Source organism: Rhinopithecus bieti, unplaced genomic scaffold, assembly GCF_001698545.2.
Source record: "Rhinopithecus bieti isolate Rb0 unplaced genomic scaffold, ASM169854v2 scaffold_42219, whole genome shotgun sequence".
NCBI classification, from domain to species: Eukaryota; Metazoa; Chordata; class Mammalia; order Primates; family Cercopithecidae; genus Rhinopithecus; species Rhinopithecus bieti.
The window spans coordinates 233,169-247,964 of record NW_016817843.1 but is presented as its reverse complement, the minus strand read 5'-3'; positions in this window follow the sequence as shown (position 1 = coordinate 247,964).

The following is a 14,796-nucleotide window of genomic DNA, read 5'->3' as shown; positions in this document are numbered from 1 at the left end:
TCAATAAAATACTAGCAAACCGAATCCAGCAGCACATCAAAAAGCTTATCCACCATGATCAACTGGGCCTCATCCCTGGGGTGCAAGGCTGGTTCAACATATGCAAATCAATAAACGTAATCCGGCATATAAACAGAACCAAAGACAAAAAACCACATGATTATCTCAATAGATACAGAAAAGGCCTTCGACAAAATTCAACAGCCCTTCACGCTAAAAACTCTCAATAAATTAGGTATTGATGGGACATATCTCAAAATAATAAGAGCTATTTATGACAAACCGACAGCCAATATCATACTGAATGGGCAAAACTGGAAGCATTCCCTTTGAAAACTGGCACAAGATAAGGATGCCCTCTCTCACCACTCCTATTCGACATAGTGTTGGAAGTTCTGGCCAGGGCAATCAGGCAGAAGAAAGAAATAAAGGGTATTCAATTAGGAAAAGAGAAAGTCAAATTGTCCCTGTTTGCAGATGACATGATTGTATAATTAGAAAACCCCACCATCTCAGCCTAAAATCTCCTTAAGCTGATAAGCAACTTCAGCAAAGTCTCAGGATAGAAAATCAAGGCTTGATTTAAATACTTCATTCGAAAAAGCAATCCCAGGTATGCACAAAAATAAGTTAGGTACCAAGGTACTAGAATGTTTTCTATAGTGTTGTTTATAATAATGGAACAATCTAACATAAGCTGAGGAATTGATTGAATGCATTATGGTACACCTGTAAGATAAATGGTACCAGCTATGAAAATTTTACTTCAAAGTAAGGTTGTAGTAAAGAGCTGAAACAATATCCATATCAAATCTTAAGTGAATTAGGGGGGATTATAACATTACACACACTGCACAGAAAGAATATACTACAGACAGTAGGAATCATCTCTGAGAAGCATAATTTTGGGATATATTTACTTTTTTGTGCTTTTCTTTTTTCTCAAAATTTCTACAATGGATATACATTACTTTTGGAATTGATAAAAATAATGCAATAAATGTGATTTCAAATAGACTCTGCTCAGCCAAGAAGCTGCCCTCCACAGATGATGCTCATTTTAGGCAATAGCAACAAACACTGAAGTCAGCAGTTAGAGGAAAAGGATTTCACAGGGTCCTATGTCTAGAGTAGCGGCAAAAATTAAGTGCAAGATGCACCCATATCTTGGTAAACTATACAATAATTTCTCATGCCCCTCTCTTCTCAAGTCCCCATCTCCTAAACTAGACACACTAACAGAAAAATTTGTCCCCAACAAATGAGCTGTCAAGATGGGTTGTGCAGGCTTCAGAGCTAATGAATGTCATCACTGCTGTCATTACGAGTAGTCTGTAGGCAATACAGTGTTCTTTCTCCCTCCAAAAGTAACAATAAAATCATGTTTGTTTGTTTTTTAAGTATTCAGGGTAAAAAAATAATAAAGCAAGAAAAGATCAAGGGGGCCAAGTTTTGAGGATTAATTCCATGTTTTAAGGGTAAGAAAGAAAACAGATACACAGGACTTTCTTTTCTTTTCCTTCCTTCCTTCCCTCCGTCCCTCCCTCCCTCCTTCCTTCCTTCCTTCCTTCTTTGCTTCCTTCCTTCCTTCCTCTTTCTTTCTTCCTCTTTCTTTCTTTCTCTTTCTTCTTCCTTCCTTTCTGGGCATGGTGGCGCATGCCTTAATCCCAGCTACTCAGGAGGCTGAAGCAGGAGAATTCCTTTAACCCAGGAGGCGGAGATTGCAGCGAACTGAGATTGCACCATTGCACTCCAACCTGGGCAACACAGAGAGACTCCATCTCCAAAAAAAAAAAAATCCCTAAACTATGTGGTTCAGAGAGCTTCCAGGTTATTGAACACATCCTCGTGCCAAGCAGAGCAGTGCACACCAACTCCAGAGGGACAGAAGCTCCTGTGCTCAGAACCCTTCTGGACCTCAGCCGATGTATCTCTTTATCTGCCTATTTATCTGTATCCTTAATTATTTCCAGTAAACATTTAAGTGTTTCCCTGAGTACTGTGAGCTGTTATAGCAAATTATTGAACCTAAGGAGAGGGTCATGGGAACTCCTGATTTATAGACAAGTGAGGCAAAAGTGTGGGCAGACCAGGGTATGACTCATACCTGTAATTCCAGCACTTTGGGAGGGTGTAATGGGAGGATGACTTGAGGCCAGGAGTTCGAAACCAGCCTGGCCAACATAGTGAGATCCTCATCTCAACAAAAAATAAATTAGCCGGTGTAGTGGTATGCGCCTGTAGACCTAGCTACTTGGGAGGCTGACGAAGGGGGATTGCTTGAGCCCGGGAGTTCAAGGCTACAGTGAGCTGTGATTGTGCCACTGTACTTCAGCTTGGGTGACAGTGAGACCCTGTTTCAATAATAATAATAATAACAGTGCAGGTAACCCAGAGAAGCAATATTGGTGACTAGCATCCAAAGTTGGAGGAAGACTTATGGAACTGAGGCCTTAATCTGTGGAGTCTGCATGCACTCCAGGTAGTCATTGTCAGAATAAATTAAATTGTAGAGCAGGGTTCCCCAATCCCCAGGCCACGGACTGGTACCAGACTGTGGCCTGTTAGGAACGAGGCCACACAGCAAGAGGTGAGTGGTGGGAGCGAGCATGACCACCTGAGCTCCACCTCCTGTCAGTTCAGCGGCATCATGAGATTCTCATAGAAGCGTGAACCCTATTGTGAACTGTGCATGTGAGGGATCTGGGTTGCACGCTCCTTATGAGAATCGAAAGCCTGAGGATCTGAGGCAGAACAGTTTCATCCCGAAAACATCTCCCCTACCCCACACCCCCCACCCCAAAACCATCCGTGGAAAATTGTCTTCCGCGAAACCAGTCCTTGGTGCCAAAAAGGTTGGGAGGCCACTATTGTAGAGCACCCCGTTGGTTCCACAGAGAACTAGAGAACTGGTTGTTATGGAAAAGCCACACATCTGGTGTCAGAAATACTGTGAGCAGAGGACACAGCATTTGCCTTCTAGGGCCCTCTGCCCCAGGTTGCTCAGGAGCTCTGTGAGGCAGCGTGCCCAGGCAGCTGGCATTCCAGCATGGACTGCGTCTTCTCTAACAGGGTGGGGTCATTTCCGCACTGCTGGGTGGTCCTCGGCAGCACAGGTGAACATGACAGGCTGGATCACTGGAGAGCAGGCAAGGGTGGTTGTTCCAGGTGGCACTGCCAGGGCTCAGCATGGACCCTGGGGAAATATGGCCTCCCAGAATGAGCACTGAGGCCAGGACGAAAGGACAAGGGTTAGGATGACAGGGGCACAGGAGGGTCTCTGTGCAGGGAGGCTATGAAGGCCTGGGGGTGAGAGACCCCGGGCCTGCCCGCCTGTGAACTGTGAAAAAGGGAATGAGCCACGGGAGCCCAGAGGACCAGGAGCCTGCAGGGGGTTCTGAGCGAGCCCTCGGGCTGAGTCACCTGTCAAGGCCACAGTATCTGAGCTCAGGGCCCCCAGCAGTGCCCCAAGCCCCCACTGTGTGGGCTGCCCCTGCCTGCGGGGCCACTTCAGGTCGTACCCCCGACCTGCTGACCTAACTTTCTTACTCTACCGCCGAATCCCTGGGCTGTGTTCCCTGCTGCTGCCAGCCTGCAGATTGAAGGGACGGCCACCTCCTAGAGACACAGGTAGAAACCAGCCCCCTGGCAGGGCCCTCCTTAGCTAAGGACAGTCACATGGTGCCATTGTCCCAGCTGCCTTGGAGGACCTCAGCTCCTGGCCAGCTGCACCCTAGACCAGCTATTATTTTATTCTCCATTCCCTTTCTTTTCCATGTGGACCCCACACAACATCTCCGTAGGAAGGAAGCAGACATGCCCCACCCCCAACCATCATCAGGGACACATCTTCACTCAGCCGCCTAATAGAAATGATCATACTGGCTTTCAGGTGGACAAACACCATGGATCGCATGGAAGAGGCCCTCAGGCTCTGCCTGCACCTCTGCCTCTTATGAAGGCTCAGCCCCTCTTCACCGTTGCCCCTCTGTGGGGTCCGTTAGCTCCATACGGACGGCAGGGAATCGGCTTTCCAGAAACTCATCCTTTCCCTTTTATTTTCTACAGCTGCCCTTGACTTGCCCTTGACCCATTCTCTACTGAGGCTAAAACTCTTCGTCTTCCCCTTCACATTCAGAGGTGCTGTTTTTAAGCAAATATTCGATGAAGTTCAGTATTAAATTCAGACCAAAGACCAACAGGGGCTCCCTCCTTCCATTCTCCTCTGGGGGTGTAATCTGGAGTTCCAGTAGCTGCCACATCTGGCCTGCATTTGAATGAAGTGCACAGCTGATCCTGCAGTCCTGCCGTGCCACCACGTCGCAGGTCCACAGCCTCATGCTACGTGTCCTGCCCTCAGACACCCAACTTGGGTTCACTTTGTCATGGGCTCTGGACCCTCACATGGGTGCAGACACCTGTGGAGACCTGCAGAGTCCTGCAGGGCCTCTGTTCTCACGGTTGCATACAGATCCAGCTGCTCTCAGAGTCCCCCTTAACTCCCTCAAATACTAATATTGGGATTACTCACACCTTGTGCTTCTCATTGCACAATCCAGTCTGAGACTGGGGCTGGGGACACACCAGGAAGTCTCTGAATGCTCTGCCTCCTGTGTCCTCACCCGGGGTGAGGGAAACCCTCGGGATCATTTCCTGTGTTCTCCCCAAGGGATTAAAACATTCGAGCAGAGCTTTGATCATCTGAACCTTCAGTGGCCCTCTCCCATACTGTCCACTACTACCTTTGCCCCACCAAGTTTCATGATGTTTATTGCGTGCCTCCATGGGCCAGGCAGGCATTTTACAAACATGTTCTCTATCAGTCCTGGCAGCATCATATGAGGGAGACACACAAGACTACGAGGCTGGTAAGGAAGGAACTCGGAGTCATGGGCAGTTGGGATTTCTATTCAACTCTGAAGCACGTTCTCTGCCCACCCCACAGTGCTCCCCCAGGGTGGGTTGTATTGTGGGGACCCGCAGGAGCTGCAGGCCTTGGGGCTCACCATGCCTCCAGTGCACTCGCGGCAGTCCTGCAGGCAGCGGATGTTCTCCCAGGTGCTGTAGGCCCTCAGCCCCACCACCAGAGCCTGCAGTGAGTGACTGTTGACCAGCTCCTTTCCCTGGAAGACATCTTCATCCAGGAGGGCCCCGGCATACCTGCGGGACAAAGCAGAGATGTGTGATGGAAGTGGCGGTGCACCCAGCACATGTGTGAAGGAGCATTATCTGTGAAGTGCTATAATGCTATTTGAGGAAAGAATATGATGTCAATGATACATATTTTAAACTGTAGATAGTCACTAAAAAATAACATTTAAGACGCTACCTGCGGAACACTAAAAATTATTCAATTAGTCAATGAAACACAGGAGCAGAGGGAAAAGGGAACAAATAACATATGGGATAAATAGAGAAAAAGTTGCAGGATAATATTCTAAAACTCTATGTTTGTTGATAGTTACATTAGGTGCAAATGGTTTAAACAGTACTATTTAACTTGGAGATTGTCAGACATGATTTTTAAAAAATCAAGATTCAACTAGATGCTTTATACAAGAAAGCCACTCAAAATACAAAGACAAATAGGTCAAAAGAAATATAACAAAAAATTTATACCTGCAAACACTGCAAACACTAACCACAGGAATAGCAGAGGCTTGTGGGCATCTGATGTAGACCCCAAGGTTAAACCTGCTTCTCCAAAGTCTACCAAAGTCTTCGTGGGTCTGTCAGAACTGTCACCCTGCACCATGACTGTCTGTACCTGCAACCATGAGTCTCCACCACATCGCTCTCCCATTGGAAAACCTCTCCTTTGCTTTCTTTTCAAGTTTACTTTTCTTCCAATCCATTTATAGGCCTCACTACTCACGCTGACATCTGTCTAGGCACTCCTCGACTCAGCACAAAGTGGCCCCCTAGGCTCAACTCTCCTCTTATTTTGGTCTACACACATACAATCATGTTCCAAATTATTTTCTTTTATCAACACACACAAAAAAGTTTCATATGCCTCTTGTATTTGTAACTTTTTAATTCCACTTCCCTTGGAAATTCTGTAACTTACAACAATAAAGTATACCTCAATTCCACTCCCCCATCCACTTTGCTACTGTTGAGATTTTATATATAAAGATATGTATACATATTACATATATAGATACAGATCTTCTGCATGTGTTATAAACCTCATGGCTATTTTTGCTTTAAACAACTTATCTTCTTCCCTAATCAACAATATTGAGAAATAATATATTACAATGATGCATTCATTCAAAGTGCACCACTTGAAGAGTTTTGACAACCGTACACACCCATGACAATAGCATCACAATCAAGCTACAGAACAAAATGCCTCATGTCTTTTTGCGGTCCATTCCTTTCTTTACTCCCACCCCAAGGCAACCACTGATCTGTTCTTTGACACTATAGATGAGACGTGTTTTAAGTAAACTGAATTGCAGAGTATGTGTTGTCTTGATTCTTTCAATCAGCATGCTGTTTTGAAATTCATCCACATTACAATATGTATTTGTAGTTGTTCCATTTTATTGCTAGTAGTACTCTAGTCTATGTAATGCACTCATCACATTCATTTATGCATTGACTTGTTGATGAACATTTTGGTTGTTTCTAGTTTGGGACTATTGCAAATAAAACTGTTAGGAAAATTCATGTACAACTCTTAGAGAAAATACATGTCTTCATTTATCTTGAGAAAATATATTGAAGTGAAATGGCTCAGTCATACGGTAGATGCATTTCAAACTTTTTAAAGAAACTGCCAAATAATTTTTCCAAAGTAGTTATGAAATTTTACACTCCTACCAGCGGTGTATAATAATTATAGTTGTTCTACATTCCTGCCAACAATTGGTCTTTACAGTCTTTTTAACGTTAGTCATTCTAGTGTATATGTAATGGTATCTCCTTATGGTTTGAATTTGCATCTGTAAAATGGAGATATAATTTCCTATTTCATAGGCTTGTTGGGAAAACTGAGGCTCAACTGAGGTAAACCTACCTGAGTCAAGGTCCCACATGTGTTAGGGCGGAGCTAGGATTTAAACCCAGGCCTCTCTATTCCTAAATAGCATGCTCTTTTCATTATAAATAATGTTCCTGTCAGTGCCCTGAGCAAGTTTGTGGCATTTTCATCTATGCTATATTACCATCACCCATGCTCCAGACTGTGACTATAATACAATGACTCTCAGAGAATCTCAGAAATGGGCATTTAAAAAACTGTATACATGATTCCCCATTGATCTCTCCAATCACACACCCCCCCACTTCTCCCCATTCCCCAGGGGTGGAAATAGGTGGGAAATAAGGAACAGTCTTTAAGAAACGGATTGTGAGAGACCCCAGCCAAGCTTCCAGCTGCCAGATGGAGAGGTGCACCAGTGGCTCTTATTCTTTGTTGTACCCTTATATTTGTTTAACCAAGGAGTCTGAGAAGTCTTCCATGTTCAGTGTGTTTTAGAGTACAGGAGGAGCATGTCTTAAGAAAATCTGATTGAGAAACCCATGGTGGCCCAAAACATAAATTAGGAAATAGGGGGATTCTGGAGGCAAAATTATTTCTCATTTCTAAACATGTTTATTTAATAGGTGATGTCTCAAGAAATGCAAGGTATTTGTTTATGGATTACATCCATTCAAAGAACAGATTAAACAAAGTGTTAGATCTGTATTAGTCTGTTTTCACACTGCTAATAAAGACATACCTGAGACTGGGTAATTTATAAAGCAAACAGGTTTAATAGACTCACAGTTTCACATAGCTGGGGAGGCCTCACAATCATGGTGGAAGGCAAAAGGTACGTTTGACATGATGGCAGGCAAGAGAGAGAATGAAAGCCAAGTGAAAGGGGAAACCCCTTGTAAAACAATCAGATCTCATGAGACTTATTCACTACCACAAGAAGAGTATAGGGGAAACTGCCCATATCATTCAATTTGCTCCCACTGAGTCCCTCCCACAACACATGGAATTATGGGAGCTACAATTCAAGATGAGATCTGGGTGGGGACACAGCCAAAACATATCATTCCACACCTGGCCCCTCCCAAATCTCATTTCCTCACATTTCAAAACCAATCATCCCTTGCCAACGGTCCCCCAAAGTCTTAAGTCATTTCAGCATTAACTCAAAAGTTTACAGTCCAAAGTCTCATCTGAGACAAAGCAAGTTAAAGCAAGTCCCTTCTGCCTATGAGCCTGTAAAATCAAAAGCAAGTTAGTTACTTCCTAGATACAATGGTGGTACAGGCACTGGGTAAATACAGCTGTTCCAAATGGGAGAAATTGGCCAAAACAAAGGGCTACAGGCGCCCTGTAAGTTCAAAATCCAGTGGGGTGATCAAATCTTAAAGCCCCAAAATGATCTCCTTTGACTCTTTGTCTCACATCCAAGTCACACTGATGCAAGAGGTGGGTTCCCATGCTCTTGGGCAGCTCTGCTCCTCTGGATTTGCAGGGTACAGCTCCCCACCCCAGTTGCTTTCACAAGTTGGTGGTGAGTGCAGCTTTTCCAAGTGCACGGTGCAAGCTGTCAGTGGATCTACCATTATGGGGTCTGGAGGACACAGCTGTACTAGGCAGTACCCCAGTGGGGACTCTGTGTGGGGACTTCAACCCCACATTTCCCTTCCACACTACCCTAGCAAAGGTTCTCCATGAGGAGCCCCACCCCTGCAGCAAACTTATGCCTGGACATCCAGGCATTTCCATACATCCTCTGAAATCTAGGCAGAGGTTTCCAAACCTCAATTCTTGACTTCTGTGCACCTGCAGGCTCAACACCACATGGAAGGTACCACCCCCTTTAGAGGGGCTTGTACCCTCTAGCTGTACCTCTGCCACTTTTAGCCTGAAGCAGCTGGGATACAGGGCACAAAGTTCCTAGGCTGCACACAGCAGGAAGACCCTGGGCCTGGCCCATGAAACCATTTTTTCCTCCTAGGCCTCCCGACTTGTGATGGGAGGGGCTGCTGCAAAGGTCTCTGACATGCTCTGGAGACATTTTCCCCATTGTCTTGGGGATTAGCATTTGGTTCCCATTACTTATGTAAATTTCTGCAGCAGGCTTGAAATTCTCCTTAGAAAATGGGTTTTTCTTTTCTACTGCATCTTCAGGCTGCAAATTTTCTGAGCATTTATACTCTGTTTCTCTTTTAAAACAGAATGCTTTTAACAGCACCCAAGTCATCTCTTGAATGCCTTGCTGCTTAGAAATTTCTTCCACCAGATACCTTAAATCATCTCCCTCAATTTCAAAGTTCCACACATCTCTAGGGCTGGGGCAAAATGCCACCAGTCTCTGCTAAAACATAGAAAGAGTCACCTTTACTCCAGTTCCCAACAAATTCTTCATCTCCATCTGAGTCCACCTCAGCCTGAATTTCATTGTCCATATCATTATCACCATTTTGGTCAAAGCCCTTTAAGAAGTCTCTAGGAAGTTCCAAACTTTTCTCCATTTTCCTTTCTTCTTCTGAGCCCTCCAAACTGTTCCAAACTCTGCCTGTTACCCAGTTCTGAAGTCGCTGGCTACGTTTACAGCAGCACAACACTCTACTGGGACCAATTTACTCTATTAGTCCGTTTTCACACCACTGATAAAGACATACACAAGACTAGGTAATTTATAAAGAAAAACAGGTTTAATGGACTCACAGTTCCATGTGGCTGGGGAGGCCTCAAAATCATGGCAGAATGTGAAAAGCATGCCTTACACTGTGGCAGGCAAGAAGACAATGGGAGACAAATGAAAGGGGTTTCCCCTTATAAAACTGTCAGCTCTCATGACACTTATTCACTACCATGAGAACAGTATGGCAGAAACTGGCCCCATGATTCAATTATCTCCCACTGGGTCCCTCCCACAACATGTGGGAATTATGGGAGCTACAGTTCAAGATGAGATTTGGGTGGGGACACAGTCAAACAATGTCAAGAACACACCATCATGGTAAGATTCATGAGAAATACCACAATATATCTAAAACCAAAAAGTCAATGAGATGGCAAGGTTCTACTTATAAAAGTTTATTTTGTATAAAAGACCAAACTAGACTTTTTGGCAATAAGCTATTAGAATCATATTTTTTAAAGTCTAGTGCAAAAATGGCAGGGATGAGTAACGTCCAAGATGCTTAACTATCCTGAACTTCATTTTTTAACAGAGAAGACTGGTGAATTTCTGCAAACTGTGAAGGGTTATTACACTCATTCATTTATTCAACAAATATTCATAAAGTCTAACTTTGTGCAAGGCATCATTTCAGCTGCTGTTGTAACATTAATCAAAAAAACAGAGAAAAATCTCTGTCCTGTCGATTTGTCTTGAGACATTAAATGAGTTACTACACATGAAATCTTAGGACAGTGCCTGGTAAATGGCAAGCATTTGAATATGTGTTAGCTATTTTCTTAATTTTACCATTACAGGTATTGGGTAAATGGAGATTGCCCAAGAGAACAAGTGAATCCAGTTGAAAGACAGCAGCAGGGACAATGCTGTGTGTGGCCCCTCCTTCCCTGAGATACATCCTGGACTGTGCGAGCTGCCCATTTGGCCTGGAATAAAGAGGAGAGGCAGACCCTAAAATACTCACTTTGGCTGGTGCACTGAAAATACTGATTTTTAAAAATTGTTAACCATTTTCTAAGCTAGGAAATTCGTCCCTCTAGCAAATCCCATTAGATGATTCCAAAGGGAGATAGATACCAGCTCCCAGCTTCCCTGGCCAGCTACCTCATGGACCCTTCAGAAATGTATGTTTCAAAGATGACCAAATGATTCAAAAGCAAAGCTCCAAGCAACCCCACAGCCAGGTGTGATGTAGTTACACAAGGCAATTTTATTTTGTAGGTGAATTAACCTGTGCAGAGACAGACACTACTAGGTGTGATGATGCCAAATTAAGGATCCACAACTTCTGTGCTCACAGAGTTTATAATCACAAACCAAAAGTAACAGTGCAATGACAAGACAGGCCCAGGCTGCTGCTCCAGGAAGTTTATATGGGGGCTCCTTATTACAGAAGGGGCTCTGGGAGAGTATCTTAGAGAAGCTGGCAGCCTCAACTGGGTCTCAAAAGATAAGCATTAACTTACCAGGTGAGGGAAGTGAGAGTGTGAGGGGAAAGAAGTCTGTAAGAAAGGTCACAGCAGGAGCATAGGATGGGTGTGGAGTCCTCAGTAGAGGACAGAGAGGTGGGGGTGGGGTGGAGGTGGGAAGGCCCGGCAGGTGGAAGGCACCCCAGGGCCACATGTGGGAGCTTGAGTTCGACCCATGATTTGGTTTGGCTCAGTGTCCCCACCCAAATCTCATCTTGAATTGAATTGTAATCCCCATGTGTTGGGGGAGGGGCCTGGCAAGAGGTGATTGAATCATGGGGTGGACTTTCCCCTGGCTGTTTTGTGATAGTGAGGGAGTTCTCACGAGATCTGGTTGGTTAAAAGTGTGTGACACTTCCCCCTTTGCTCCTTCTCTCTCCTGCTGCCATATGAAAAAGGTGCTTGCTTCTCCTTTGCCTTCCACCATGATTGTAAGTTTCCTGAGGCCTCCCTGTCATGCTTCCTTTAGGCCTGTGGAACTATGAGTCAATTAAACCTCTTTTCTTCGTAAATTACCCAATCTGAGGTAGCTCTTTGTGGCAGCGAAAGAACCGACTAATATAACCCAATACAGAAGATGCTGGAAGGCCCCAGGAGGGTGGCAGTTGGCAGGTAGGAATTTAGATTTAATTTCAGGTAGAGGGCTGGTGATTCCTGGAGAATGGATTTGAAGAGGGCCAGGCTGAATGGGGAGGGAGTGTGCAACCAGGCATGGTCGGGGAGACATGACAGGGAAAGAAGGCTTTGAGTAATTTCAATGTAGGAGGAAAAATCATCACAATGTGGTAATTGGTGGGACGGGGGGATAGAAAGTTTGAGGGTCCTGGGGGGGATGGCAATAGCAGCTAACATTTATCAGGCATTTATTATCCTCCAGACTCTAATCTAAGCATGTTCAAATATTCACTCATTCAATTCTTCTAATAACCCTCTAAGTCAGATATTATTATTCCTATTTTATAGATGGGGAAAATGAGGCACAGCATATCAGCAGCCTTCTCAAAGTTATACAATTAGCGAATGGCAAGATCAGGATTAGGACCCCAAAAGTACGGTCACAGGGGGCCTGCTCCTTGCTGCCACACTGGAGCATGTATGATATGCCGGACCCTGTCTTAAGCCCATTTCATGTGTTAAGTCATTTAATCCCTTGATAACCCAAAGTAGGTACAGAAATACCTCATTTAATTACATTTTTGCAGATATTACACTTTTTAAAACTTGAGCCTTGTGGCAACCCTGCACTGAGCAAGTCTATCAGAGCCCTTTCTCTAACAGGACATACTCACTTTGTGTCTTTGTGATGTTTTGGTAATTCTCATAATATTTCAAACTTTTTCATCATCATTATATCTGTTATGGTGATCTGTCATCAGTGATCTTTGATGTTACTATTGTAATTGTTTTGGAGCATCCAAAACAATTAATAAGACAGGGAACTTAATTGGTAAATGTTGTGTGTTCTGACTGCTCCACTAACCTGCCATTCTCCCATCTCTCTCCCTCTCCTCAGGCCTCTCTCTTCCCTGCGACACAACTATGTTGAAATTAGGCCGAGACGGGCGGATCACGAGGTCAGGAGATCGAGACCATCCTGGCTAACACGGTGAAACCCCGTCTCTACTAAAATACAAAACTAGCCGGGCGAAGTGGCGGGCGCCTGTAGTCCCAGCTACTGGGGAGGCTGAGGCAGGAGAATGGCGTAAACCCGGGAGGTGGAGCTTGCAGTGAGCTGAGATCCGGACACTGCACTCCAGCCTGGGCGACAGAGCGAGACTCCGTCTCAAAAAAAAAAAAAAAAAGAAAAGAAATTAGGCCAGTAACCCTACAGTGGCCTCTGAGTGTTCAAGTGAAAGGAAGAGTCATATGTCTTTCTAGATCAAAAGCTAGAAATGCTTAAAAGAAAAGAAAAGAAAAGAAAGCTAGAAGCCCAGTGAGGAAGACATGTTGAAAACTGAGAAAGGCTGAAAGTTAGGCCTCTTGTACCAAAGAGTTAGCCAAGTTGTGAATGCAAAGGAAAAGTTCTTGAAGGAAATTAAAAGTGCTACTCCAGTGAACACACAAATGATAAGAAAGCAAAACAGACTTTTGCTGATATACAGAAAGTTTTAGTGGTCTGGATGGAAGATCACACAAATCACAACATTCCCTTAAGCCAAAGCCTAATCCAGAACAAGGTCATAACTCTCTTCAACTCTACAAAGGCTAAGAGAAGTGAGGAAGCTACAGAAGAAAACTTTGAGGCTAAATTGGTTCTTGAATTTTAAAGAAAGACACCATCTCTATAGCATAAAATTGCAAGGTGAAGTAGCAAGTCCTGATGTAGAAGCTACAGCTTAAGTAGCAAGTTATCCAGAAGGTCCAGCTAAAATAAGTGATTATGGTAGCTACACTTAGCAACATACTTTCAGCGTAGGTGAAACAGCCTTGGAAGACGTTCCCATCTAGGACTTTTATCAGTACTTGCTTTAAAACTTCAAAGAACAGACAGAATCTCTTGTTAGGAGCTAATGCAGCTAGTGGCTTTAAGTTGAAGCCAATGCTCTTTTACTATTTCAAAAATCCTCAGGCCATCAAGAATTATACTGAATTTACTCTGCCTGTACTATGGAAATGAAATAACAGCACCTGGTTGATAGCACATCTGTTTACAGCAGAGTTTACTGAATATTTTAAGCCTGCTGTTGAGAACTAATGCTCAGATATAAGGATTCCTTTCAAAATGTTACTGTTCATTGACAACGCATCTGGTCACTTAGAAGCTCTGAGGGAGATGTACAAGGAGATACATGTCATTTTCATGCCTGTTAACACAACAAGCATTCTCCAGCCCATGGATCAAGGGGCAATTTTGACTTTCAAATCTCATTATTTATTAAATACATTTTATAAGGCTATGGCTGTCATCGATAGTGATTCTTCTTATGGACCTGGGTAAACTGAAAACCTTCCTCACCATTCTAAGGGCCATTAAGAGCATTTGTGATTCATGGGAGGAGGTCAAAATACCAGCATTAGCAGAAGTTTGGAAGAAGCTGATGTTCCAGCCCTCATGGATGACTTTGAGGGGTTCAAGACTTCAGTGGAGAAAGTCACTGCAGATACGGTGGAAACAGCTAGAGAACGAGAATTAGAAGTGGAGCCTGAAGGTGTGACGGAATTGCTGCATTCTCATAATAAAACTTTCACAGATGAGGAGTTGCTTCTCATGAATGAGCAAAGAAAGTGGTTTCTTGAGACAGAATCTACTCCTGGTGAAAATGCTGTGAACATTGTTGAAATAACAAAAGAGGATTTAAAATGTCATGTACACTTAGTTGAAAAAGCAGCAGCAAGGTTTGAAAGGATTGGCTCCAATTTTGGAAAAAAATTCTGCCGTGGGTAAAATGCGACCAAATGGCATCAGATGCTACAGAAAAATGTTTCATGAAAGGAAGAGTCAATTGTTGCAGCAAACTTCGTTGTTATCTTAAGGTATTGCCATAGCCACCACAGCCTTCAGCAATTACCAACCTGATCAGTCAGCAGCCATCAACATCAAGTCAAGACCCTCCACCAGCAAAAAGATTAACTCACTGAAGGCTTAGATGCTCATTAGCATTTTTTAGCATAAAGTATTTTTAACAAGGGTATGTATATTTTTTAGACATAATGCTGTTGCACAC